Source organism: Mustela erminea, chromosome 11 (assembly GCF_009829155.1).
Source record: "Mustela erminea isolate mMusErm1 chromosome 11, mMusErm1.Pri, whole genome shotgun sequence".
Taxonomy (NCBI): domain Eukaryota; kingdom Metazoa; phylum Chordata; class Mammalia; order Carnivora; family Mustelidae; genus Mustela; species Mustela erminea.
In genome coordinates this window covers 66,456,835-66,484,079 of record NC_045624.1, presented here as the reverse complement: position 1 = coordinate 66,484,079, position 27,245 = coordinate 66,456,835, and the positions used below count along the sequence as shown (strand labels likewise).

General features: G+C 39.2%; 1 long non-coding RNA gene across 1 annotated transcript in view; it reads right to left on the bottom strand.

Moving 5' to 3' along the window:
* Window positions 1-27,245, bottom strand: part of LOC116568974 — a 42,103-nt gene that overhangs the window by 7,477 nt on the left and 7,381 nt on the right. The window contains exon 2 of the long non-coding RNA XR_004276803.1: window positions 11,523-11,745. This is a non-coding gene — a long non-coding RNA (uncharacterized LOC116568974). The remainder of the gene's footprint in view (window positions 1-11,522; window positions 11,746-27,245) is intronic.

Here is a 27,245-nt window from a genome sequence, read left to right as displayed (position 1 = left end):
TTGGACAGCCACATGCAGAAAAATGAAATTGGACCATTTCCTTACACCACACACAAAAATAGACTCAAAATGGATGAAGGACCTCAATGTGCGAAAGGAATCCATCAAAATCCTTGAGGAGAACACAGGCAGCAACCTCTTTGACCTCAGCCGCAGCAACATCTTCCTAGGAACAACGCCAAAGGCAAGGGAAGCAAGGGCAAAAATGAACTATTGGGATTTCATCGAGATCAAAAGCTTTTGCACAGCAAAGGAAACAGTTAACAAAACCAAAAGACAACTGACAGAATGGGAGAAGATATTTGCAAGCGACATATCAGATAAAGGACTAGTGTCCAGAATCTATAAAGAACTTAGCAAACTCAACACCCAAAGAACAAATAATCCAATCAAGAAATGGGCAGAGGACATGAACAGACATTTCTGCAAAGAAGACATCCAGATGGCCAACAGGCACATGAAAAAGTGCTCCATATCACTCGGCATCAGGGAAATACAAATCAAAACCACAATGAGATATCACCTCACACCAGTCAGAATGGCTAAAATCAACAAGTCAGGAAATGACAGATGCTGGCAAGGATGCGGAGAAAGGGGAACCCTCCTACACTGTTGGTGGGAATGCAAGCTGGTGCAGCCACTCTGGAAAACAGCATGGAGGTTCCTCAAAATGTTGAAAATAGAACTGCCCTATGACCCAGCAATTGCACTACTGGGTATTTACCCTAAAGATACAAACATAGTGATCCAAAGGGGCACGTGCACCCGAATGTTTATAGCAGCAATGTCCACAATAGCCAAACTATGGAAAGAACCTAGATGTCCATCAACAGATGAATGGATCAAGAAGATGTGGTATATATACACAATGGAATACTATGCAGCCATCAAAAGAAATGAAATCTTGCCAATTGCGACAACATGGATGGAACTAGAGCGTATCATGCTTAGCGAAATAAGTCAAGCAGAGAAAGACAACTATCATATGATCTCCCTGATATGAGGAAGTGGTGATGCAACATGGGGGCTTAAGTGGGTAGGAGAAGAATCAATGAGACAAGATGGGATTGGGAGGGAGACAAACCATAAGTGACTCTTAATCTCACAAAACAAACTGAGGGTTGCTGGGGGGAGGGGGTTTGGGAGAAGGGGGTGGGATTATGGACATTGGGGAGGGTATGTGCTTTGGTGAGTGCTGTGAAGTGTGTAAACCTGGTGATTCACACACCTGTACCCCTGGGGATAAAAATATATGTTTATAAAAAATAAAAAATTAAAAAAAAAAAAACTAAATACAAGCACACAACTTAGTCTTATCAACAAGCATAGTGATTGAAGTAAGTTATCTAAGTTACCTGTAAAACAAAGACAATCCATGAAAAATCACTGTATTATAAGATTCTTAGTTGTTAAAAAAAAAAAGGCAAAAAAAAAAACAGAAGCCAACTCCATCTAGTTGAAGCAGAAAAGAAAAAAATACTTTTATTTTATTTTTTTTTAAATATTTTATTTATTTATTTGAGAGAGAGACAGTGAGAGAGAGCATGAGCGAGGAGAAGGTCAGAGAGTGAAGCAGACTCCCCATGGAGCTGGGAGCCTGATGTGGGACTCGATCCCGGGACTCCGGGATCATGACCTGAGCCGAAGGCAGTCGTCCAACCAACTGAGCCACCCAGGCGTCCCAAAAATACTTTTATTTTTTAAGTGACTACATGAACTATAAGAAAACCAGAACAAGCACCACAGAGGCCCTCTAGTCAGAGGCAGGGCCCCGCGTCAGACTGGAAAGCAGCCCGGGGCCCCACGGCCATTCCCACTGCTCTGCAGCACCGTGCTTGCACTCAATCAGAATTGCTCGCTGGGCACAGGAAGCGCTCATTGGAGACTCTGTCACTGCTACCTCTGAGAAACCGGGTATATATCCTATCATCCAAACCAGAAAGGATATTGTCGGATCTCTTCTTCTAGCACAGCTAGCTTCAAAGACCGGCAGGAGTGCACCCCACTGGCCACCCCTGGGACACCTATCTGTACCTGGCTACGGTGAAGTGGGAGAAATGAGTTTCTGCTTTCCACAAGGAGAGGCCTGCTCATTGAGTTGCAATGACCCTAAACTTAAAAAGGATGTAAAGAAAAAAAGACAGAGAAGGCAAAAAGAATGGAAAATATCCATCACAGTCCATTCCTTTGTTGTCTCAACTGTCTCATACATTCCTCCTCCTTGTATAGAAACTTTCAAGCAATCCAGCTCTAAGTCAGGATCTCTGGGATAAGTTTATTCCTCCTTTACTTTACAGTCTCATAGCAAATAAGATATAAACTGTGTATTACAAAAATTTCCATCACCATAACTCTCTATACAATACAGGGCACCAGAGGAAAGCATGTATCCTTAAATACATGTATTTTACACATCAGTCTATTTTTTTCTCTGAGTCCCAAAACTATAGGTGATACTTATGATTTTTCTTTTACAATGTACATTGCACATTTTTGTTCCTAAGCCAGTAACACAACTTGCTGTTGTCTTCATCTGAGGAGAGGTCACGAAACCGTCCCTGAGGGATCTGAGTCCTGCCTGAATGAAGCTATGCCAGCCAGCCGTCACCAGTTACCACTGTGCATGGGAGGACTTCAAGGCACACCACAGGATGCTTGGTTACACCCATTCTCTGTCCTTTCCCCTCTGCCTTCAGTGATTAATGGCAACCCTATTGCCCTCAGGTAATCCAAACCAATTAGCCCTGCTATAATATAATATATAGTTTGTCTATTAGCACACTAGCAGGAAAGATAAGTGTTGTGTTGGTTTTTTCCAAGTAAAGAAACCACAGCTGAAGCAGCAGCTTCAATGAACATCATTATCTAATTAAGTGTATAATAATCTACTCACATTCTTAAAATTCACTAGTCCTCTGCTAGGCCCAATAGGTGAACTGAATGGCAATATGATGGAATAATTGCTTGGTCAGCTGCAAGTTATCAATGAGGGCACTCATGTCTGTGGTCCTTCAGAAATGTGAAATTACTTTCTATTGTGTTATGGGTTCTAGGGACTTCTGCTTATCCTTTCCTACAATGTTAGCTCTCACCCCATAGGTCAATAAGCCACTATAGTATTCTGCTAATTGCTGAATATTTCTATTCCAGATCTGGCTTCTGAACCTGGGAAATTAACCAACAGGTAGGTTTATGGATTCACTGGACCCATGTGAGATCCAAAATGTCATTAATTACCCAAGCTCCAATAGCCACTACTGAAGAACCACCGTGGTAGAGAACAGCCACTACAAAGCCCTTGAAGGATCCGGTTTTCCCCACATGGACATATTTTCAAAGCCTTGGTGCATGGCAAAGGAGTCATAGTTAAGGGGTATCTGAGCAGTGTGTACACAATAATTCCTATCCCCCAAAGCTTTTGCATGCCTTTCCCTACAGTCCACGGAGGATGTTCTGGCATCCCATTTTCATTTAATGGGTGAAACTGTTGGATCTACCTTTCAGTCAAAGAGCCAAGCAGGTTTTTAAGGCCACACGTGCTGCTGAAGTTAATACACTGACACCAGAGTTTCTAGTTGGTACATGCATGTCAATACATTCAGACTAGACCAACCCAGTATTCTTTCCACATTGGCCTACCAAAGTTAGGATTCATTTCCATACATATTATTTATGTTTCAGCCAATACAAATTTTCAAAATCTTGCAACTTGATATCTATGGTGCTCCTCTCGGATCATTTTTGAACCTCTCTTCTTGGAACCAGTTTATATTAAATTCTGTTACAGGTTTACAAACTCAGAGATAGGGAAGGTGAGTTGAGAACAATCTGCATTTCTCTAGAAGACCTAAGAATTCTTTATGGATTCTTCAAGTAAGGGAAGGCTAACTTCCTCGGACAAGAGAAAAAGGATATTTCTTCCAGGAAGAAAGGCTCAGAAGAATTTGAAATAAGACCAGATGTCCTCATCTCAATCTTCCAGGTTCCACTCTCTCCCAGTTAATGTGCCAACTTAAAATGCATTATCTTATGAGGCTATGAACTCCATTCATGTTGTGATTCAGCCATCTGCAGGATCTAGACCATGTGGTACACAAGAAAGATTTCTTTCAAGGCAGTCAAGAAAGGCTTTTTTCTCTATCCAAGACTTAACCTGTAATATAAGGCACCAATCTCATCATTTTCTTTGTCTAAGTTCTTCAGCATACTTGGAAGCAACAAACTCACTCATCAATCTTATACTCTTTGTTCCTACTAGAATTCTCTGTTGCAGCAACTACCTGTCACCCTTCCTTATTGTCTGTCAAGAGTTGGCTCCAGGTGAACAGAGGTTGATCACTTAAGTACCTATCTGGCTGCACTCAGTTATGGACTACCAGACCCCCATTTATCACTGACAGTGAAGCTATTAATGCATTTAAATCTACTCAGAGCCAAGAACCAATTCCAGATTCCTATGAAATTGTTTGTCAGTGAAGCAGAACCATGATAAGGGGTGTAGCAGTTTTAAAATAGGAATCATGGCTTACATGGAGATGCTAGGAATGAAGTTCTGGAAAGGGGAATTTAGAGGATGAGAGAGTCACTAATAGCTTGAGTGCAAAGTACTGGCATGGAAGAAAAGCCAAAGATGAGGGCAGGGAGAGTCTAAGGAACCTCATGTGTCCAGACCCAGAAGGGCTTGCCAGGCAGGAACTGTGGAGAGATCGTGAAGTCCATAGCCACTGCGGTGTTGGGGTTCAGAATGATGTCTGTGGCATCCCCCACGACTTGTGCAGAGCTCAGTATCAGCTGTGATATCTGCAGAAACCAACTGCACTGACCGACCTATGGCATTTCATCACCTTACAATCTTCAAGGAATAATCAGTTCTACTCATCCCCTCATCCAAAACTTTTCCACGTTTTTCTCATTGGTAAACTTGAATTTAGAAGTTAGAAGGGACTGGTGACATTGGTGCCAAACTGACAACAACCAATACAGCACAACAGGGAAAAAATCCTGTCTCAACAGTGGTCCTGGGAGAATTTGTAATCACAAGCCAAGCATTACATGCATCTTTTCCTAAATTTACACTACTGGTATTGGCTACAAGCCTTCTAGTTGGAAATCTGATTTAATATAATCTCGAAGTAATAACATTCAGAGAACTCAATAGAAGTACTCCAAACTCAAGCTATAATTCTTCATGACCCATCAGTCTCCAGTATTGGCCAGACAAGTGAGATAACTGAAGATATTCTTAGCACCACTGTTCCTCCATCTTTCAAGTCTTTAAGGCAACAATAGTTTCTACAGTTCTCCATAGAGATGTGCTATTCCTTTAGGTTTCTATTTCTGGAGGAAGGGGAAACTCTAATAATTTCCACTTGGCCCCTAATATTCTCCATACTCCACAAATCTCTGTACCAGTCTGAGAATTCTGCTTGTTGCTGAAAAAAAAGTGGGGCTCTACTCAAGGTCCCAGACTTGCTTGGTGTACAGCATCCTGGTTGGCAGAGTAATTTTTACAATATCTTTAGACCAAGAGAAATACCTAACAGTTCTATGGATTAAGTAGTTAAGTTTAAACAATTTAATTAACATTTAGGTCCTAACAAATTAGTAGCTGTTTAGAAAAATATATATATATTGTTGAAAGAAAAATTAATTTTACTTTATTCTTGAATAGACAAACCATTTACTAATGGGAAATATGCATCTATGGGGCACCACACAAGCTCTCAAATCTTGGAATCAGGTTAGGAAATGACAGTCTCATTTCCTTTTTCACATGGTACTTGCTTTTTACCACTGCCAAATATCCAGCTTGGCAAATATATTACATTTTCAAAGAATACAGCCCAAACTAATGAAACTGTGAACTACTCTTAGCTAGTAGTGGTCATGTTGTCTAACAGATGCCATGTATCACAGCATTTCCCTCAAAATTTTAAAACATCCTGCCACACCCTTTCTTGTGCTTGGAACAAAGGTTAGGAACTATAGGTATTAACTTAAATAGGCAAGTCTCATGGGTGTAAACACAACTCCATCTTATTTTCTCTCACTGATTCATTTGAAATTGACTTTCTGGAGAAATTTTACCCCATTACTAGAGTTTACTAGGACTCAGACACCATTCTAAGCATGTTACAAATATTAACTGAGTCAATCTTTATAATTCAAGGTAGTAGTGACTCTTATTCCCAATTTACAGAGGATGAAACTGGATCCAGGAGCAGTTAGGTGGCCCAAGAACAACAAAGCTGCCAAGTGGCCAATATGGGATTCAATCCCATGCAGTCATTTGGTTCCAAATTCTAACACTTTTTTTTTTTTTTTTAAGATTTTATTTGAGAGAGAGCAAGTGAGTGAGAACATGAGCCAGGGTATGGGCTGAGAAGCAGAATCCCCCACTGGGCAGGGAGCCTGACACGGGACTTGATCCCAGGATCCTGGCCAAAGACAGATGCTTAACCGACTGGGCCACCCAGGTACCCACAGGGTCTAATACTTTTAATCACTACATCATGCAGCCCCTTGAATGTGAAGTCACTCCATTTACCCCCATTAAGCAGGAAGAGCAAAGCCAGCACCACACTGGGCACTGAAAGCCCTGGGATATGCAGAGGTGGCAATATCTACTAACATACAAGCAGAATGAATTTTCTTTGGCACTTTTTGTTTCATCACTACCTTCTGATGGGGAGAGCCCAAGTACAATGGTCAAATCCCTGAACTCCAGTGAAATGGAGGAACGGAGAAAGATTTCTCTTTCTATAGTGGGAGGTGGAGGCTCATTGGAGTTAGAATTCATGAAATATAAGAAGAGCACAAGTGTCCAGGAAGAATGGCAAAAGTCTTCTATACAGCACATAACACTGTCTTGCATGTATGTAGAGATACACATGAAATACTAGCAGTAATGGTCATTCCCAGCAGTTAAATTAAGCAAGGAAAGTGTGTTCTAAAGAAGTATCTAAATCTTACTCTGATGAATCTACATTTATTTATGCCCTTAACTTCACAAAATAGGTCTACTGTCCATATTTTTACTAACACATAGAAATACGTGTGTTTCATTAACATTCACCAATCCACCAAGCCAACACTGTCATAGACAAAAAAAGAAAAAAGATAAAAATACATCAACCCACATGCCTTTTGAACAAGAAAAAAGGATTCTCTCTCTTTCCCGTGGTGATTCCATCTTCTCCACGCTTCTCAGATTCTCAGAATGTTGGTCTAAATTTAGGTTTAAATGACTTCCCAGGGCGCAATGTATTACATTCCAAAATATTATCCACATGTTCATGTTCTCTTCAAATCTATATTAATAGAAATAGGCCTCAAATTAAGGTTTTTAGACACAGACAACCCCAAATTAAGGTTTTTAGACTTTACGTTTTAACACCTTTGCAATTGGTGAATAAAGTCATAGGGAAAAATCACACTTCACAAGAAATAACAGAAAAACCAAAATGTTTAGATGTGTTTACCAGTAAATATATGCACATTAGAGAAACCCAAAACACAAAAATGGGAAAATTCTTGTTTTATTATAAGGCTTCATAGGGGCGCCTGGGTGGCTCAGTGGGTTAGGCCGCTGCCTTCGGCTCAGGTCATGATCTCAGGGTCCTGGGATCGAGTCCCACATCGGGCTCTCTGCTCAGCAGGGAGCCTGCTTCCTTCTCTCTCTCTCTGCCTGCCTCTCTGCCTACTTGTGATCTCTCTGTCAAATAAATAAATAAAATCTTTAAAAAAAAAAAAAAAAAAAAGAATGCTACTGAATCAGACCAACTTGGTACTCTGCCTCAAAAGGAGCAGCAAGGGTTTCCTCTAGGACATGGTCAATTTCCGTACCCACTTGAATTTTACAGACGTTACATTAAAAAGCAGGTAGTGTATTATCTATAAGAAAATGTTTTCATACCCATTCCAAAATCACTAATTAATTTAAAACTCAAGGGATTATCAAAACACTAAAACAGGACTCCCAAGTCACTGAGAGCATCATGTGACTCAAGAAACAACACTTGGATACCCTGAGAACATCCCCATTACTGCTTATCAGTCTGCCTCCTCTAGGAGGGATGAGGGGGCAGCCTAAATAATTTCAGGGGAGCACTTAAAGAGGCAAGAAGTACATTCATTTTCTGTCTTCCTGGGAGAGCAGCTCTGTACATAGCTGCTTCCCACCTCCCAGACACACTGCTCATGTAAAAATGATGACCTCAGCAGAACAGGATGTGCCACCAATTCTTTTCACATCTTGCTTCTCACCACTTTCTTCTATCTCCAGCCTCCCCTTCTCCTAACTTCATCCCACATGATACCCTTGACCTACTCAGATCCTTCCTCCTAGGTTCCACCTTAGATCCTGACTCACCTGCTCCCTTGTCAGCTCCTCTAGAAACACTCTTCCCTTCTCTTTCTGTATTTTTTATTTTATTTTATTTTTTTTTAGGATTTTACTTATTTATCTGAGAGAGAGAGAGAGCACACACTTGTGCACTAGCTAGATGGAGGGGCAAAGGGAAAATGACAAGCAGACTCCCTACTGAACAAGAAGCCCTATGTGGGGTTCAATTCCAAGCCCCTGAGATCATGACCTGTGCTGAAATCAAGAGTCAGACCCTCAACCAAATGAACCACCCAGGTGCCCCCCCAACTTTCTGTTTTTAGAACTGCTCCCTTTGGGCATTTCTCTCTGCTCTTCTAGAACAGTGGGTAAAATAATACATTAATGAGAGATCAATTATTTGTCACAAATAATGCTCTAGTAAATTACTTCTCTAGGATAGCTGCATCTGAAAAGGAAATGCCTAAATTTCTATATGGTCTTCCTTTATTCCTCAGGATGAACTTTTTCCATTTATTATCTTTATTATCTCACTTGAAAGTGACATTTTTTTATCTTATGTTATAAAATTTATGAACATGTCAATCTCCATTCTCAGATTATAAAATATGGGAGGGAAGCCACCACAAATTTGATATCCCCCAAACATCCTGCATTGACTCACTGAATTGTATCAGTTCTATGAATAAAGCCTGGTGGGGCTAGCAGGTTCTTCAGAGTACCCTCTAGCTTCCTGCACAAAAACCACTCTGGAATTAGGCAGTGAGTGGAATTATATTTGGACACCCTGGCCTCTCCCACAAGCAGTAAAGTTCCTCTTCTCCACCTGGCAGACAGGCATCTCAACATTGGGGTGACGTGGGTGGGGAGACAGCAAGGAAAAGAATGAACAAATGACAAAGTGGAAAAACAAGTGCTATAGAAAGTACCAAATTATTCCTCACCATTTCTGTTACCTAGCAAGACCATATCCAAGAGACTACTGAATCATGGTTTTCCTGGTTGTGGAAAATTATATGATAAGAAATTACTGCCAAAGAGTAGATCACTTAACTTGGGAAAATAAAATCCCCAAGATTCCAACAGCATAGCATATGGTATCATGTTACCACACAGAAGAGACTACATTTGAAAAAAATCCCACTCCTAAGAAATATGCTAATTTCAATCCAGACATGTGTCTTTGGGGGAAATATGTACATTCTAAAATTAAAGCTACCAGACCCAATGACAAGATAAAGGTAGTTAATTGTACAAAGAAGAAAGGAGAGAACTGGGAGTCAGGGGAGGAGGAGGGAAATAAAAGAGGAGAAAAGGAAGAGGAAAGAAAGACCCTAGAGTATCTTCAAGCATTTAAAATATTTAGAGGATCAAGAATTCCTATGTTTTAGACATACATCTGTCATATTAATAATTATTTTGAACTGGTTGAATTGTCCCTGAAAAAGGCTACAAATTTTTCAAATACAAGTTGCACCTGTAGTGATGGCAAACCTCCTGCTTTGGAAAAGCTGAAAAAGGGTCAGGTTTTCCGCTACATCAAGGAGCACTGAAAATGTAGCACTCCATCCAGAGAGGTCTAGCATTCCAGAAAACTTGGAAATGGGAGACATTAAAAAAAAAAAATTAGCAAAGCTCTGTAGTTGAAAGGCAATGAATACAACTTGATGTTTGAAATAATCTAGAGTTGGGGGAGAGCCTTTGATTCACTTATCCATTAATTCATGTAACCTTCTCTTCACTCATTCAACAAGTATTTATTGAACGCCTTCTACGTGCCAGGTCCTGGAAATACTGTGCTGAATAAAGCAAACAGAGTTGACAGGATATATATTTTTCATTGTATAGTAGGATTTTGCTTTTGCTCCAGGAGAGATTATGGAGAGATAATATATCTTGGTTTTGTCATTAGATGGCAGAATACGGCATTTATTTCTTGATGAACCCCTCAGGGATGTTAATTGGACTTTGTGTCACTAGGAATGTGACAAATTGATGTAATAGAGTATACTGCCATTAATTATAACTTGCCTCTCTCATAAATATTTCAGAAACCATTCTTTAGTGGGAAAAGGAGAAAAAAGGAACAGAATTTTGGAAATCAAAATTTTTTAAACTAAAAGATGTATAAAAGGACTCATTTTCTATTCGGTCTCAAGCAAATCATTCACATGAATGTTAATGGTGACAAAGAATTACCAAACTTTGCTCTCTGTCTCTAAGGATTTTACATTTTAAATGTTGGGCTTCAAACTAAGTGGAAACCTGAGGAAGTCTTTTAAAAGTCCTAAATAAGCAAAAACAAGAATATGCTTTACAAATACTCGGGTTGTCATGTCATCCTTTACCTACTGCTTTTCACCACACTTCCTCTCAAACTGATTTTCAGTCTCATACACCTCTTTTAAGTTTTATTGAGAGTTTATTGCCATAAAATTCAATGAACCTAACCCCCAGATCATTCTGTCTGCCAAGTGAAGCTTAAAATCTAAAACCAGATAGTGCTCATTGGTGCTTCTTTACTCAGAAATTCCAGCAGTGAAAACAAATGCAGTATCTGTATAAACACTCTCACTCCTAGCTTTAGTTGGTTTCCAGTCATCTATCCAACCAGTTTTCACAGCCATAACATGGTACTTTGTCATTCATTACATAGGTTTCCCCTCTCCCCACCTCTTCATCTTTTCCCATGTTCCTCCCAGCATTTGGAGAGAGCTACCCCTCCCTCTCCACACATCCCATGTCACCTCTTCCTTCAAGGTCTAACTCAAACACTTCTCCCCATGGACCCAGGATCTGAGGCCTGGTCAGGTTAACAATGGTTCCTCTTTGAACTCCAAGAGCATTTTTGTTTGTACTCCACATTTTGATCCTTGGCCAAATATTGACAGCCTCTATTCTCTGAAGACCAGCAACTGTTTTAATCGGTTGCTAAAATGTTATAGCACAGAAACACTTCACCCAACACATGCCTAAGTTTTAGAAGGAAAGTGAGTCCCCAACCGGTTAAAACACAAGGAAATACAGAACCTAAAAGGTGAAGGGTCCGCTATCCTCCCTTGTTCAAGGTCATCTGTCCTTGTTCTAAGCAGGATCTAGCTTAATTACTGAATTATTCAAACTAAACTCACCCTCAGAAATTATGAAATAAACAAAACTTGCCTGCAATACATCTTACCTTTCCTTTTTCACCCGGACTTTAAGTTACTTTTTCTTCCCAGTGATGTCAAAGTAGAACAAATATCTGATGTCAAAATCAGGGAAACTAATTCACTCTCCTGAATGTAGTCTTGAGCCAAGGATCAGGAGAGACCCCCTTCTCTTTGCCAGACCCCAAGTTAATTAGCAATTTTTTTTTCTGGATAATGGTGAATAAATGTTCATATCTTCATTGCAGTGACCTTAGGAAGAATATTTCCAATAAAATCACTATTTCTTATTGAAGGTAACATTAAAGAACAATAATAGATAAGATTATTTAAACCTTTGCATTTGATAGCTCATTTAGTCCTCCTGACCCTTATATGCAAATCATACTTTCAATATCTTTCCACTCTAGCCCCACACAACCCCAGGCTGTTCACAGCACAACAACCAGAGTGACTTTTTAATATCCTAAGTGAGACTGTCACCGCTCTGTTCAAAACCCTTAGTGGTACTTAGTCTCTCTGCTAATGAAAGCCAAAATGTTTACAATGGTCTTCAAGATCCTCCAGGCTCTGGCACACCCTTCTCTAACTTCATTTCCTACTACTTTTTGTTTCCCTGCTCCATTCCAACCATCTGTGCCTTTTGGCCCATCTTCAAACACAGCAAGCACCTCTCCCTCCCAGGTCCTTGCTTTATTGCATAGGCTCCAGTGACCTCTTCCCAAAGAGACCATCCTTTTGAAATTGCAACAGTGTTGGAGAGGAGGCGGAGAAAGGGGAACCCTCTTACACTGTTGGTGGGAATGCAAGTTGATGCAGCCACTTTGGAAAACAGTGTGGAGATTCCTTAAGAAATTAAAAATAGAGCTACCCTATGACCCTGGAATTGCACTACTAGGTATTTGCCCCAAAGATACAGATGTAGTGAAAAGAAGGGCCATCTGTACCCCAATGTTCATAGCAGCAATGGCCACAGTTGCCAAACTGTGAAAAGAATCAAGACGTCCTTCAATAGACAAATGGATAAGGAAGATGTGGTCCATATATACAATGGAGTATATTATGCCTCCATCAGAAAGGATGAATACTCAACTTTTTGTATCAACATGGACAGGACTAGAAGAGATTATGCTGAGTGAAATAAGTCAAGTGGAGAGAGTGAATTGTCATATGGTTTCACTTACTTGTGGAGCATAAGGAATAACATGGAGGACATTAGGAGAAGGAAAAGAAAAGTCAACTAGGGGAAATCAGAGGGGGAGATGAACCATGAGATACTGTGGACTCTGAGAAACAAACTGAGGATTTTGGAGGGGAGAGGGGGATGGGAGGTTGCATGAGTCTGGTGGTGGGTATTAAGGAGGGCACATATTGCAGGGAGCACTGGGTGTGGTACATAAACAATGAATCTTGGAACATTGAAAAAGTTAAATTAAATTTTAAAAATATAAAATTTAAAAATTTAAAAAATAAAAAGTAATTGCAACACCCATTTCTACCCCTACAGTATTCTCTATTTCCTTAATTCTCCTTGGTTTTTTTACCCTAGAAGTTATCAATATCTTAGACACTGTATTAATTTTTTGTTTGTGGGCTTGCTTCTTTTTTTTTTTTTAAAGATTTTATTTATTTATTTGACAGATCACAAGTAGGCAGAGAGGCAGGCAGAGAGAGAGAGAGAGGCAGACTCCCTGCTGAGCAGAGAGCCCGATGCGGGGCTCAATCCCAGGACCCTGGGATCATGACCTGAGCCGAAGGCAGAGGCTTTAACCCACTGAGCCACCCAGGTGCCCCTTGGGCTTGCTTCTTTATTGGGTTTTGTTTATTGTTTTGTCTCCCTCACTCTGGAATTTAAGCTCTTCCAGGATCAGTGTTTTTGTGTTTTGTTCCCTTGAACTCCTAATGTTAGAACAGTGCCTGGAACATAGTAGACACCAAGTAAATATTCACTGAATGACTGTATGGAAGAAAATGACATACAGAGAGGTTAAAAAATTTGTTTAAGGACATACAGTGGAAAGAAGTGGGAATTAAACCATCTCTGCCTAATCTACCTCTGAATAATAGAGGAGTATCTAAGGCTGAGTTCCTCAGAAGCAGACCCTGACACCAAGATGTATATGCAAGTATTATATTAGGGAAATTTTCCCAGGAGGAATCCATCAGGGAGTGGGGGAACTGGCAGGAAAGAGGAGGGAGTCAAGAAGGTGTGATGTCAGGCAGTCCTGAAGAGTATAGCTTCTGCCTGGTCCCACAGGGGACCTCTGGAATATAAGTCACACCTTAACTCAGAGGAGTTCTAGGAGACTCAAAGCAAGGATCTGGGCTTAATGGTCCATCATTAATAACTGCCTAAACAGTTATTAATCAGGGGCTGGGAGTTGGGAGAATGTGTACAGTCTGAAGTGCTTCCTTCCAATTCTCTGTGCATAATGGCAAAGAAGTTGTTCCAATAGCCTAGTTACAGTTAGGGCTTAGAGGGGGAAAGCACACCGTAAGGTACGAAGCCTTTGGAGTGGAGGGAGAGCACTAACATGTGTACTACTGTGGTCCTTCCATGATTCCCTTACTGCCTAAAATCATGCCCAACTCCATGTCATGGCCTAAGACTCCACATAATTTGGCCTCTGTTGACAATGCAATCCACATTTTATACCACTATTCCCTTGCTTCCTATGAACTAGCAGCTCACTAACCACAGGGCCTTTGCACCTGCTACCTTTTCTTCTAGAACATTCTTCATTTAACTCTTCACACACATTTTCCTTTCAACTTTTCACAGGCCAGCCTAAATATCCTCAAGGAAACGTTACTTGAATACTGAATCATCCCAAAGCTTTTTATTTCCTAAAACAAAACAAAACACCTTATCACAATTTGTAATCATTTTTGTTTCTTTAGTTTATCTATATTCATATTGTTTCCCCACTAAAATACAAGCCCCATCAAGATAATGGCAAATCTGTTTGCCCACTTGTAATATCCCTAGCACCTGGCCATTACAGGAACTCAAATTATCCCTTGAGTGAAAAGAAACACAGAGAGAAATCAAAAGAGCATGCAAAATCACAGCTGCATCTACCTACCCAAATCTGTTTGGGTAGATCTTCAAAAGCTTAAATTAGTTATCCAAATTACAAATACACCTGGAAAGTTAAGGGCATACTCTCATACTAGTTTGGTTAGTACTGCAACTTCTAAACCAGATAATTTTAGCTACAGATAGACCCAGCCACTCTTCACCCTCAGAGAAGTCACCAATTTACACTACATAAGACTAGAGGCTAAGATGGAAGACTAATAATACAAAGGCTTCATTAGCCCATAATTTCGCTACATTAGTTAAAATTACCCGGGGACTTCAAGCAGAAGCCGCCCAGAAAAAGTAAAGAAACTGCCCCCTACTCTGTAATCTCCATTAACTTTCCCCTTTCTGTCTTTTGTGAATTAGAAGAGAGTGCACCAAATGGAAAGTAGAAGAACAGTTTTATCTTTTCTTGTCTCGACCATGGAATAAAAGCCACTTTCCTCTCCCAAATAAAAGGAAATAGTCATTTCTTATCTCGAAAATTCTGCTTCGACACACACAAATTTTACAACAGACACAAACAGGAACACTGAATATCAATTTTAAGAACTCTGAGGTCAAAACAAACTTCCAGCTTGTTTTGATTACAGAAGCTTCAGAGACTTATTAATGTGCTGATTTGCCACCGAGGACAAAAGCTTTCCGCCTATGTAGGCTACAAACATTTCCAATTTCTGAATTTTAAATATTTCTGGTAAGAATGATCTTCACAATTTCTTTGGAAGGAACCTATATTATTTAATAACATGACTAAGAAAAAAAAATTAACATGACTAAGAATTCTTGTACCTAAATTTAAATTTTTCTCTTGTTAATCCTAATAATAAACTGCACATGTTAACCAGGCTTCCATCATTTATCTATATACACACAATAAAACATACAATAAAACTAGAACAGGGTTAATTAGACCCTTTTTTCAAGGCCAAGCTCAACTAGCATCTCTTCTAGGTAAACTTTCCCCTTCCCACACTCCCAAGTAATCCACGGATACCCTTCTTAAAATTTCAAAAATTACTCCCCCTGGGCCTTCTGGTACCTACCTCCTTGTGCCATCTATGTTCCTGATTATTTAAGTGAATCAAACCGCTGCCCTCCCCTGTGTGGGGTTTGGATATAAGAAGTACTCTGGGGCTACAGTGCCCAGCCTCCCTGACCCACCAGCAACACGTGCGCGTATGAATCTTTCCGTGAGCGGCGTAAGGAACGTAATTTTCTTTAACTCAACTTAAGCTCTGTTTCAGTTCCTCATTCCATCTGATTCAGAAGTGATCTAATCAATTCCAGGTTTTCTCAATCAATTTGGGGCTCTCCGCCTCCCCCTCCAGAATACGACTGCTTTGCATCTATGTTGGGGGAGGGTGGTGGGGTTGCCAGTAGTTGTAACCACACTTCCCGACTCCTCCTCCACCGCATATTCTAAGAAATAATTCAACTCATCTCCTATTCCAGGTGCTGGTCCTGCTGGTGCAAGCTGAGCCCCTCCCTCCAACTCAGCAGCCCCCACCCTCCTCACCACACCTCCAGATATGGCGGCCCTCAGCGTTGTTGAGAGTCTCTTCTGGCTCTCTGAAGTCAAAGTGGCATTGTCCTGGTCATTTTGGTATCATCATTTTAAAAAATGACAACCTTGCTCCTCTTATGCATACTTAGACAAACACTCTCTTTCCAAGCCCATATATACTAAAAACACCACCAGCGAAAACAAAAAAACAACAACAAAAAACAGGTGTGGAGGAATTTAAAGGAATATAACTAGAGAATGTTTTCTACAGCATTTCTTTTTCAATGCTAACTTTTGAGATCTGTTTATCAAAGCCATACATGCAGTCACGCTAGTCCCCAGCCCTAGCCGCTTCTGCCACCAGACTCAACCTCTGACTGTTTGTTCCCATTCTCCTGATAGTTCTCCAGCCAAGATATTCCAGGAGCTCCTCACCCACTCCTGACATTTCCCATGAACTTCACTATTAACCTCACTCCACAGTACCCACCACCCACCCTGCCTTCTCTCATTGTTCCAGTTTGCAAGTCTTTCTTTTATCTTTATTGCCTACTGATACGACCTGGACTCCTTGTTCTATCCACCGTACAGAACGTTGTTTACTTGCCCTTTAGTATGTTAAGCTGTTGGCTTAACATACTAAACTCTCCCCCACCCCACCTTCACCATCTTCTGTCATCCATAGCTTAACTGAGTATGAGAAAATTGATAGCATGGATGCTGCTCTGTAACCATCATCTGGTCTTCCATGTTCTGTCAATACATTGTTCTAGAAGGCACAAAATCCAAGAGTTTATACTATTATAACTAGATACATAGTTTTCCAATGCAGAACAATTCTTAAGATAACATTTCTTTTCTGGTTCTTTTCTGTTTATCCTAGAGTTGATTTGCTTTATTGTTTGCTCTTTTTTTTTTTTTTTAAGAAAAATATCTTCATTTAAAAAAGAAAATCCATTTCGAGTTTATCTTTGTGTATGGTGTAAGAGAATGGTCCAGTTTCATTCTTCTACACATAGCTTTCTAATTTTTCCAGCACCATTTATTGAAGAGACTGTCTTTTTTTCATTGCATATTTTTTCCTGCTTTGTTGAAGATTATTTGACCATAGAGTTGAGGGTCTATATCTGGGCTCTCTACTCTGTTCCACTGGTCTATGTGTCTCTTTTTGTGCCAGTACCATGCTGTCTTGGTGATCACAGCTTTGTAGTAAAGCTTGAAATCAGGCAACGTGATAACCCCAGTTTTGTTTTTCTTTTTCAACGTGAGGCAAGAATCTATGAAAATCCTAGAGGAGAACATAGGCAGTAACCTCCTCGACATTGGCCACAGCAACTTCTTTCAAGATATGTCTCCAAAGGCAAAGGAGACAAAAGCAAAAATGAACTTTTAGGACTTCATCAAGATCAAAAGCTTCTGCACAGCAAAGGAAACAGTCAACAAAACAAAGAGGCAACCCATGGAATGGGAGAAGATATTTTTAAATGACACTATAGACAAAGGGCTGATAGCCAAGATCTATAAAGAACTCCTCAAACTCAATACACACAAAACAGATAATCACATCAAAAAATGGGCAGAAGACATGAACAGACACTTGTCCAAAGAAGATATAAAAAAGGCTAACAGACACATGAAAAAATGCTCATCATCATTAGCCATCAGGGAGATTCAAATCAAAACCACACTGAGATACCACCCTACACCCGTTAGAATGGCCAAAATTAACAAGACAGTAAACAACAAATGTTGGAGAGGTTGTGGAGAAAGGGGAACCCTCTTAACTGTTGGTGGGAATGCAGGTTGGTGCAGCCACTTTGGAAAACAGTGTGGAGATCCCTAAAGAAATTAAAAATAGAGGGGCAGCTGGGTGGCTCAGTGGGTTAAAGCCTCTGCTTTCGGCTCAGGTCATGATCCCAGAGTCCTGGGATCGAGCCCCGCATCAGGCTCTCTGCTTGGCAGGAAGCCTGCTTCCCTTCCTCTCTCTCTGCCTGCCTCTCTGCCTACTTGTGATCTCTGTCAAATAAATAAATTAATTTTAAAACAAAGAAATTAAAAATAGGGCTACCCTATGACCCTGCAATTGCACTACTGGGTATCCCAAAGATACAGATGTACCCCATCTGTACCCCAATATTCATAGCAGCAATGGCCACAGTTGCCAAACTGTGGAAAGAAACAAGATGCCCTTCAATGGAAGAATGGATAAAGAAGATATATGGTCCATATATACAGTGGAGTATTATGCCTCCATCAGAAAGGATGAATACCCAACTTTTGTATCAACACGGACGGGACTGGAAGAGATTATGCTGAGTGAAATAAGCAGAGAGAGTTAAGTATCATATGGTTTCACTTACTTGTGGAGTATAAGGAATAACATGGAAGACATTGGGAGATGGAGAGGAGAAGTGAGTTGGGGGAAATCGGAGGGGGAGACAAACCATGAGAGACTGTGGACTCTGAAAAACAAACTGAGGGTTTGGGAGCAGTAGAGGGTGGGAGATTGGGTGAGCCTAGTGGTGGGTATTACGGAGGACATGTATTGCAGGGAGCACTGCATGTGGTTCATAACAAATGAATTTGGGAACACTGAAAAAAATTAAATTAAATTGTAAAATAAATAAATAAATGGGGGGGGGGATATCTTCCTTTGTCATATGAGATTGTAAGTGCCCTTGAAGTTTTTTTTTTCTTTCACAGGAAAGACTATTCATACATTTATTTTGGATTTTAATGTTACTAACTTTGTTTTTGGTTTTGTTTTTTGTTTTTTTTCCCCTTTCAGTCTTATTGAGGTATGTACTTAACACTATATAAGTTTAAGGGGTACAGCATAAGGGCTTGCTTTTGAGTGTTGCTTTTTAATCACCAAAGCCCAGGAGGTTAGGATTCAATGCCACCTTTCCTCTTTGGTATCTGCCTATCTGAACTGGGGATAAGTGGAGGGGACTGCTGATCCTGGGCCATGCAGAAGATCTGCTAACCATGTTTCTATTAGTCATGCTCCAGGCTGAGAACAAAAGTACATGCTCTCGACTTTGTGACTGAGAAGTATTGGTTGGGCTAAAAACCCCCACTATGAATGTGACAATCAAGAGATGAGCAAGTGTTAAGAAAAAGAAAACAAAGATCATTATTCAACAACATATTCCTGCCTCACCACGTACAGAGTCAGGACATATCAGTAAGGAAGGCAGTAAATGTCTTAAACAGCCAATGTCTTACAGCCAATGTCTTAAACAGCCGAAGATTGCTTATATCTATTCTCTCCAGTTTTTCAGCTGGACAGCAAGAGCTTAAAGGTCAAACAGGAATCACCAACTAGACTCTGCTCACCTAGTCCGTCTCCTCCACTTCCTCTGCAACCACATCTGACAAACCCAATCATGATAAGACTGAGAAATTCAATAAGCCAAAACTGAAGGCAGAAATCCAAGAGTTAAGTCCAGCATCTTCCAAGGGAGCAGTTGAACTAAATAAGTGAACACAGGAATCCAAGAAACACATGTGGCCAATACACACTGAACATTCCACAAGTGTTGTCTACTTTTAACCAGTTCACTTTGTTAAGATGCAAAGAGGTTGGGTCAGATTTTAAAGGATGGGGCCACTCCTTTCCACATCAAAGAATCAAAAACTACTGACAAGGCAGGCCTGTCTCTTCCAGGCAGGTCTGGCTGGCAGAGTAGGAAGTACTTGAATGTTGGTTTAGCAGGAGCTGGGTGGGACCACAGTGAATTTCAAGTAGAAACCAAGCTGGTCCAAGGTGTCCTGCAGCCTATAAAATGCAATTTAATCTGGCTACCATTTGTTGTTGGTTCAAATGATTTTAATTATTGAAATGTTTTTTTTTTTTCAATTTTAAAGATTTTATTTATTTATCCCAGAGAGAGAGATCACAAGCAGTGGGGAGGGGTAGAGGGAGAAGCAGACATCCCGGGGAGCCGTGAGCCCAATGAGGGATTGGATCCCAGGACCCTGGGATTATGATCTGAGCCAACAGCAGACACTTAACTGATTTGAGCCACCCAGGCAACCTGGAATGCTTTATTTTTAAATATGCAACTAAAACAGGAATAAAAGTTTAAAACATGAATGGGTGCCTGGGTGGCTCAGTTAGTTAAGCATCTGTCTTCCGCTCAGGTCATGATCTCAGGGTCCTGGGATCAAGCTCATGTCCTCCACTCAGTACAGAGTCTGCTTGTCCCTCTGACCCTCCCCCCGCTCATGCTCACTCTCTCTCTCTCTCTCTCTCTCTCTCCCCCCCTCTCTCAAATTAATAAATAAGATCTCTTTTTTAAAAGTTTGAAGAAAAAGTCAACCCCAGCTTCACATCTGTGCATCACTACTTCACGCTTCAGCATTCCTCAAAGGATTGATATTGATGCAAAGATAAATCATTATTGATAAGATTACAGAACAGGTGTGGCCGTGGTTCCAGAGTCCGAGAAGATCCTGCCTTATAAATGCATAAAAGGATTCTAGATGGAGCCTATCTCCCTAACCCACTGTCTTTGTGAGCTTTGGTCAAATTAATCTCTCAAAGCCTCAGTTGCCTTGTCAACAAGACACAGATAATGACAGTATTCATGTCACAGAGGTACTGCAATAATTAAAAGAAATAAAACACTTAACACAAATCTGGCAGTTGGTAAGCACACAGTAAAAAAGCACTATCATCATTCTCACTGTTCTTTATATTCTTATACGGTCCAGCCTTCCTGGGCTGTCATCTTTAAATCCTGGTGTGCTTAAAGTGAGCGATGCCTTAATTATATTATCTAAACTCATGAAGGCTGTGTTTATAAAATACAGACTAGTGCTGTAGGCTTAGATATGGAATAAGAAAAATAAAGATACACCGATTGTATTTACATAAAGTGAGTGTTGAGTAAGCTGATTTCATTTATATGTACAGAGCTATCTGCTCCCCGGAAATATTCTTCATAACAAGACACATCTCTCAGTGAAGTATTATGTTTCCCTTAAAACACCTGAATACTATATTTAGAGTGCATAATAATCATATAATCATATTTGTAATTTACTGTCTACAATCTCCCAAGCACTACACTATGTGTTTTCCAAACCTTATGATGTAAGCATATTAAACACACACGCATACACACACAGACAATCCTGTATTAAATTATATGCCCCAAATCAAACAGCTAGAATATGATAAAAACCAGACTATAAGGCAGGTCCGTCTTACTGTAATATCTATGTTTCATTTTATTATCTGTGTTCTTATAAACTCTAATTGAATCTAAGTATATGTGTATTAGTCACCTCTGAATCTCAAAATTTTAAAATAGCTGCGCATCGCAGGGCTTAAAGTAATAAAACCCTATTAAACTAGAATGGATGGAGTAATTTAAATGATTTTTCTTTGTAGGTTTAGCACATACTTAAGAAACATTGATAGAGCAAAGTTAAAGTGACTCTGCTACTGTAACAAAAATAAAAAATTACTGGACTTCCTTCCCCTCCATGAAATCTGCTAACTGATAAAGTACCTTACAAAGATGATAGCAGAATCAAAAATGAAGTAAGTGGAAAAGGGACGGACAATAAACTTTTAAATGTCTCTCTAAATCCCTAGTTACTGATAATGCTATTTGCTAATTTTAGAAGAATCAATTCCAAATCTCTTATATTCAGTTGGCTAGAAGAGAGGAAGGGAAATTATTGGGCCTCAGCTTAAATTACTTCCTTATAATTAAAAATTCATTTATCCATAATTCTATTGATTCTTGTGGCTAATAAAGACATAGAATAATAAATTATTATTTTATATACAATTGTTAATCCAGGTAATAGCATCCAGGATAACTCTATTACTGGGAAAGCTTTATGACAGATTTTTACGTGTCACTAACAATGATTCATGGCCTATATAAAGCAGACAAAATGCAGGCTGCAGGCCTTTGTACTTTCTGTTTACAGAATGAGCATCTAGGCTGAAATACCAGACTTCTCCATGGCTAATGCTTTACTGGTTTCGGGTTTTCCTTAAACTCCAAAGCTGATCGCAACCAAATAGTGCTAACAATTTCCTTTAAATCCTGTTAAAGACTATGAAAACCACTGTCCAAGTTTAGTGACGACTCCCAGGCTTTCTTCCAGATTATGAACCAGATCTCCCCTAATATTCAAGATTTGGGGCAAAACTCCTTCCCACGAATAACTTGAGCACCTCCTGTCCTTCAATTCAACTTTTTCCTGAAGTTTTCACCAGTTACTTTACCAGGGTATCTTGATATACCATCCTTTGAGTATTCCTTGCTCTTGGTTCCTTTCAGATGTATCTACTAAAAACATCATGGAGCTGGACTCAGATTTCACAACTAATCAATCAATTAATTAGGCTTATAAATGGTTCTCAAACATCAAAACTGTCAGTGTAAATAGGGACACATGATTTTAGAACAATTAAGCCTCTCGGGAGTCTTCCGGTGAACATGATCTGATCATGAAATTTCATTACTAAAGGCATGCTCTATTACAGAATTTGTGTATATATGTAAATTTATAATATGTTAACATATAGTGTATTTTATCTCTACTTGTAATATAGGTAATATACATTAGGACATTTATCTATACATGTATTTCTTATTGTTTTAAAGATTGGATGTTTCTGTGCTCTTTAACAAGAAAATCATCTCTAAGCAAATATAGTTTGTATGGCTTTGACCAGAAATTCTCCATTGTTTTTCTTCTATCAGTTACTTTATTTTAATTTTGATATAACTGTTCAATAAGGGAAGTGTCTTTCTGAACTTCCACTTTATTCTCCTCAGGTAAATGCATTGTCGCAACAATTGAAGACAAACTAAAGACTTAAGGACTATTGTCTGATCTCACCCATGAGACTAGATTAAATCACAGACACAGTACACAAGGCAGTTATATACGAAAGGTATTTTCAGTGAAAGATAAATTAGGAAAGAGGCTGCTTAAAAGATCTCACAAAAGACACTAAGGAAAAGGAATATGATTTTTAAAAACGAAAGTGGGAAATAGGACTGTTCATTCATTTGTTCAGCTAACATTTATTACCTACTATGATCAGGTATTATTTTAGGAACTGATTATAAAGTGAAGAACAAAACTGATGTGTTTTCTCAAGAAATTTTTATCTTAATTAAAGATACAGTTATAGGCAAACAATACATAAACACAACTTTGTGGTGGGTGTAATGGCATCATAAAGTTGGTACAATAATAGAAATTTAGGAGATAACCTGCTTAGAAATGGTGATCAGGATAGCCTGATATTTGAGAATTGTACAAAGAGAAAAGAGTAGCTAAGCAAAGTGCAGGGAGACGAATACTTTAGCCTGGAGGTCAACAAACATTTTGTAATGGGACAAAGAGTAAATATTTCATGTTTTGAGGGCCATTTGTTCTCTGTTGCAACTACTCAACCCTGCCATTGACAATACCAAAACAAATGGGCACAGTTGTGTTCCAATAAAACTTTATTGACAAAAACAGGCTGTGGGACAGATTTGGCTGATGGGCTATAATTTGCCAACTCCTGCTCTAGTCACACATAAGACCTGGGCAAAGACAGAAGAGGTATTGCTGTGCTGTGTTCAAGGAATTTATAGGACACTGGTATAACTAACGTAGAATAACTGGGAGAAAAGTGGCATGAAATGAGCTTGAAGGGATAAGCAGGGCCCAGGTCATGCACAGCTTTGGAGGCCAGGATTGGATTTTATTTAAGCAACTTACAGTTTTAAGCAGGGTGATAACATAGTGCTCTTTGTGTTTTAAAAGCTTGTTATAATTCCTGTAAGGAGAATGGACTGGAAGATCAGGTCATGATCCCAGGGTCCTGAGATTGAATCCCACATCTGGCTCCTTGCTAATGGGGAGCTTGCATCTCTCTCTGGCTTCTATTTTCCCTGTCTGTGCTCTCTCTTTCTGACAGACAAATAAATAAAATCTCTAACAGTGAGGATCTTAACTGATGGATTGTACTGGGGTGGGGACACGATGATTAAAGAGAGGGGAAAATTAAGTTTGATGTTCAAGTTTTAGGTTACGGCTCTCGGATTGACCACAGGCAGTCAAGCTGAGCTAAATTATAAGTTTCAAAAGGAAGACTAGAGAGAGAAAAGTGTTGCAAGATAAGTTTAAGCCATATTATGGAGTATTTTAAGTAATGAGCTAGAGATCACTTTTGTCTTAGTAAAAAATAGAAAGTTACTAAAGAATTTTGAAGAGCAGAATAACATAAGTAGTGGTGCACTATAAACTGTGTTGCTTTGGACAAAGTAGAGAGGTATTTCAGAAGCTGGGGGAAATTGTCAATAAATTTTTGAAGTCATATAAAAAGAGGTAATAAAGGGTCAGTCCAGAGTTATATTAGTATTAGAAATGGAAGAAATGGAAAAAAAAAAAGGTTGAAAAAGTAAACTCAATGGGTCTTTTGGTTAGAGATACATATTTTATTTATTTATCTTTATATTTAAGTAAATATAGTCTATATATATGTAATTTGAGACTATTTACAGTAAATAAATAATATAAACAATATAAAATACTCTTAAACATTAAAACATAAAAATAAGAGCCACGTTTTTAAGGGAAATGTTGAGTAATTAGGCTAGACTGGAAGTTAGTACAACTGAGTCCAAAGATTAACTCTAAATTTTCTGATAGCCACGATAAGTAGAATGAAAAAAATGGAAAGAGGTGAAAAGGTTGGATTACATAGTTTCCAACTGAATAAGGAGACATATCAGTTTTCCAGGGGAGATACACTGAATATACATGTATAAAATCATAACCTTGAATTATAAAATATATTTCCCAGGCTTTTATGTAAAGAACAATTAAAGACTGATAGAAGCTGTGCCATAATAGCTACTTAATAAAAATACATATTCTTTGTAAGCAATTCTTCATAACAAAACCTTAAATCTTACATCCAGACACCTAATTAAGTTTGAGGACATTATTATACTGTACACCTGTCATGGTATTTTCTACAGAACGTAGGAGCAATGGAATTCAAATAATGAGTTTCACAGTGATTTGATTAAAAAATAAAGCTTGGAAAATATGAGGAGATGGTTAGCAGTTCCCTGAGACATCCCCCACTCAAACACGAAGTAACTTAGTGACATCAACTCTACAGCAGTACAGACAACATGGTGGGTAAGAGTTAGTGGCATGGACTGTGGAACCAGACAGCCTGAGTTCAAAACCCATTTACCAGACACATTAATGGAAGCAGTGTCATCAGAGTGACTATTGATACCAAGTGGTAAGGTGTTCACAGGACTGGAAAAGTTCCAGTACGGATTGTACTTTCAGCTGGCAAAGAGTTCAAAGTCAATTGTCTGCTATATTAACTATTAAACTACTGCCTGGGGGAAGAAATGAATAAGGTATGGCTCCACAACTGGATTTCTCAGTTTGACTTTGAAAAATATACTTCCCTGTTTCAGGGTGTCCGATGAATCTAAATGTGAATATTTTCATTATGAATCAGTCTAAAACAATTTATTTCTTGATTTTGAACTAGTGTTTCTATGATGTCTTAGAACTTATCATTCTGCTAAGACAATTGAGCTGGCTGCACCTAATTTTAACTGAATTTTTGACCTTTCAGGATCAAGGTTAGTCAAACTGGTTAGGAGTATTTTCAGGAGACTTCTTAGTCTGGCTTGTTTTAAGAGCATAGAGTCAAGTTGAAAAAGGAGATTATCTTCAGTCTTTTGGCAAGTGTATTCAATGTGAATTTCTTAATTGCACCCAGAGGCAATGGAAGGAAAACACATTTATTAAATAAAGATTGATATTTTGACTATATGTCAGTAGTTCAAAAAACCACCATCTCCTATTCTTTTGATTCTAGAACCACCAGGGACTAGGAGTTTATTAGGTGAAAAACAACAGCTGTGACTTTTGTACTTCTTCCAGAACAAGCTCTCTTTTTTTGCCAGTAGAATTTGCTGATATTTAGATTGAACAAAGGGTTAATGTCAGTTGACTTCATCTTGTTTTAGCCCTTCCAATCCCTGCCCCCCTCCAACATTTGCTATCTTGATTCTTGGCTTCTCCATGGACATCCAATGAATATTCTTAACTTTCTGCCTCTGCTGGAGGTGTTCTCTTTCTAGACAAGGGTTTCCCTACCCACCCTCTCCAATCTGAGAAAATTTTACTTCATGTCTCATAATGAAGTGTTCACTCCTCTGTTATAGCCTCTATTATAAACCCTTCCTTCCTTTCTTGAGCCCTGCTGGGGCAAAAAGTGTGACTCATTCATCTCTGTATTCCTAGCATTGTATTTGTTTGGTGGATAGCAAACATTAAATACATCTTTATTGAATTAATTCTCCTTATGACACAAAAAGAAGGTTGGAGGGTTGAAACGATATGTCTTTCTTCCAGTAGCATGCCTACTTTTGACTTCACTATACCAGGAACTAAAATTAGTGTGCCATAAGGAGTGGCTTTCTACACAAAGGGACAGCAGCACAAAGACTAAGCTCTAAAACAAGGAGCATCATGAAACATAGAAGTTAACAATAGAATCAGACAGAGGGGATTAGGGTTCCCTGGTAAAACCACGATTATATTAGCTGGTCTGAAGCAGAACTGCTTAAAATCCCTTCTATCTTACCTCAGATGGTGCAGAACCTTATAACCCTACCTTTGCCTCTATAGTGGTGTCTCTTCTCATTCAGTGGCCAATGCTTAATAACTCAGAGCCTGGTAACTGTAGACTGGAAGGATTCTAAAGAGTGATTATATGAGTGTTCTCAAATAAAAATATTTGACTAAAATTAATAAAGCAATTTAGAACTCGCACAAGGCAATATGAAAAGAGAAGTGATCATGACAGCAAGATTTCCCAGTAAATAACATGTAGAAAGTAAGCGAATGCTCAGATAGAAGAGAAGGACCTTTCCCTGCAGATAACAGATTCTTCCAATGTAACACCTGCAGGAACAGCTGTGTTTCAGAGGATTTTCCAAAGTACTGGAGTCTGGGGCAACAAAACAGCAAAGAACTGACACATCCACTGGGTGTAAGACAATACTCAACAACTCCACAAACGCTAGTTAGATAATATGAACGCGTACTATTCTAGACTTACTCTAACACCTACAAAATAAAGTGAGAATT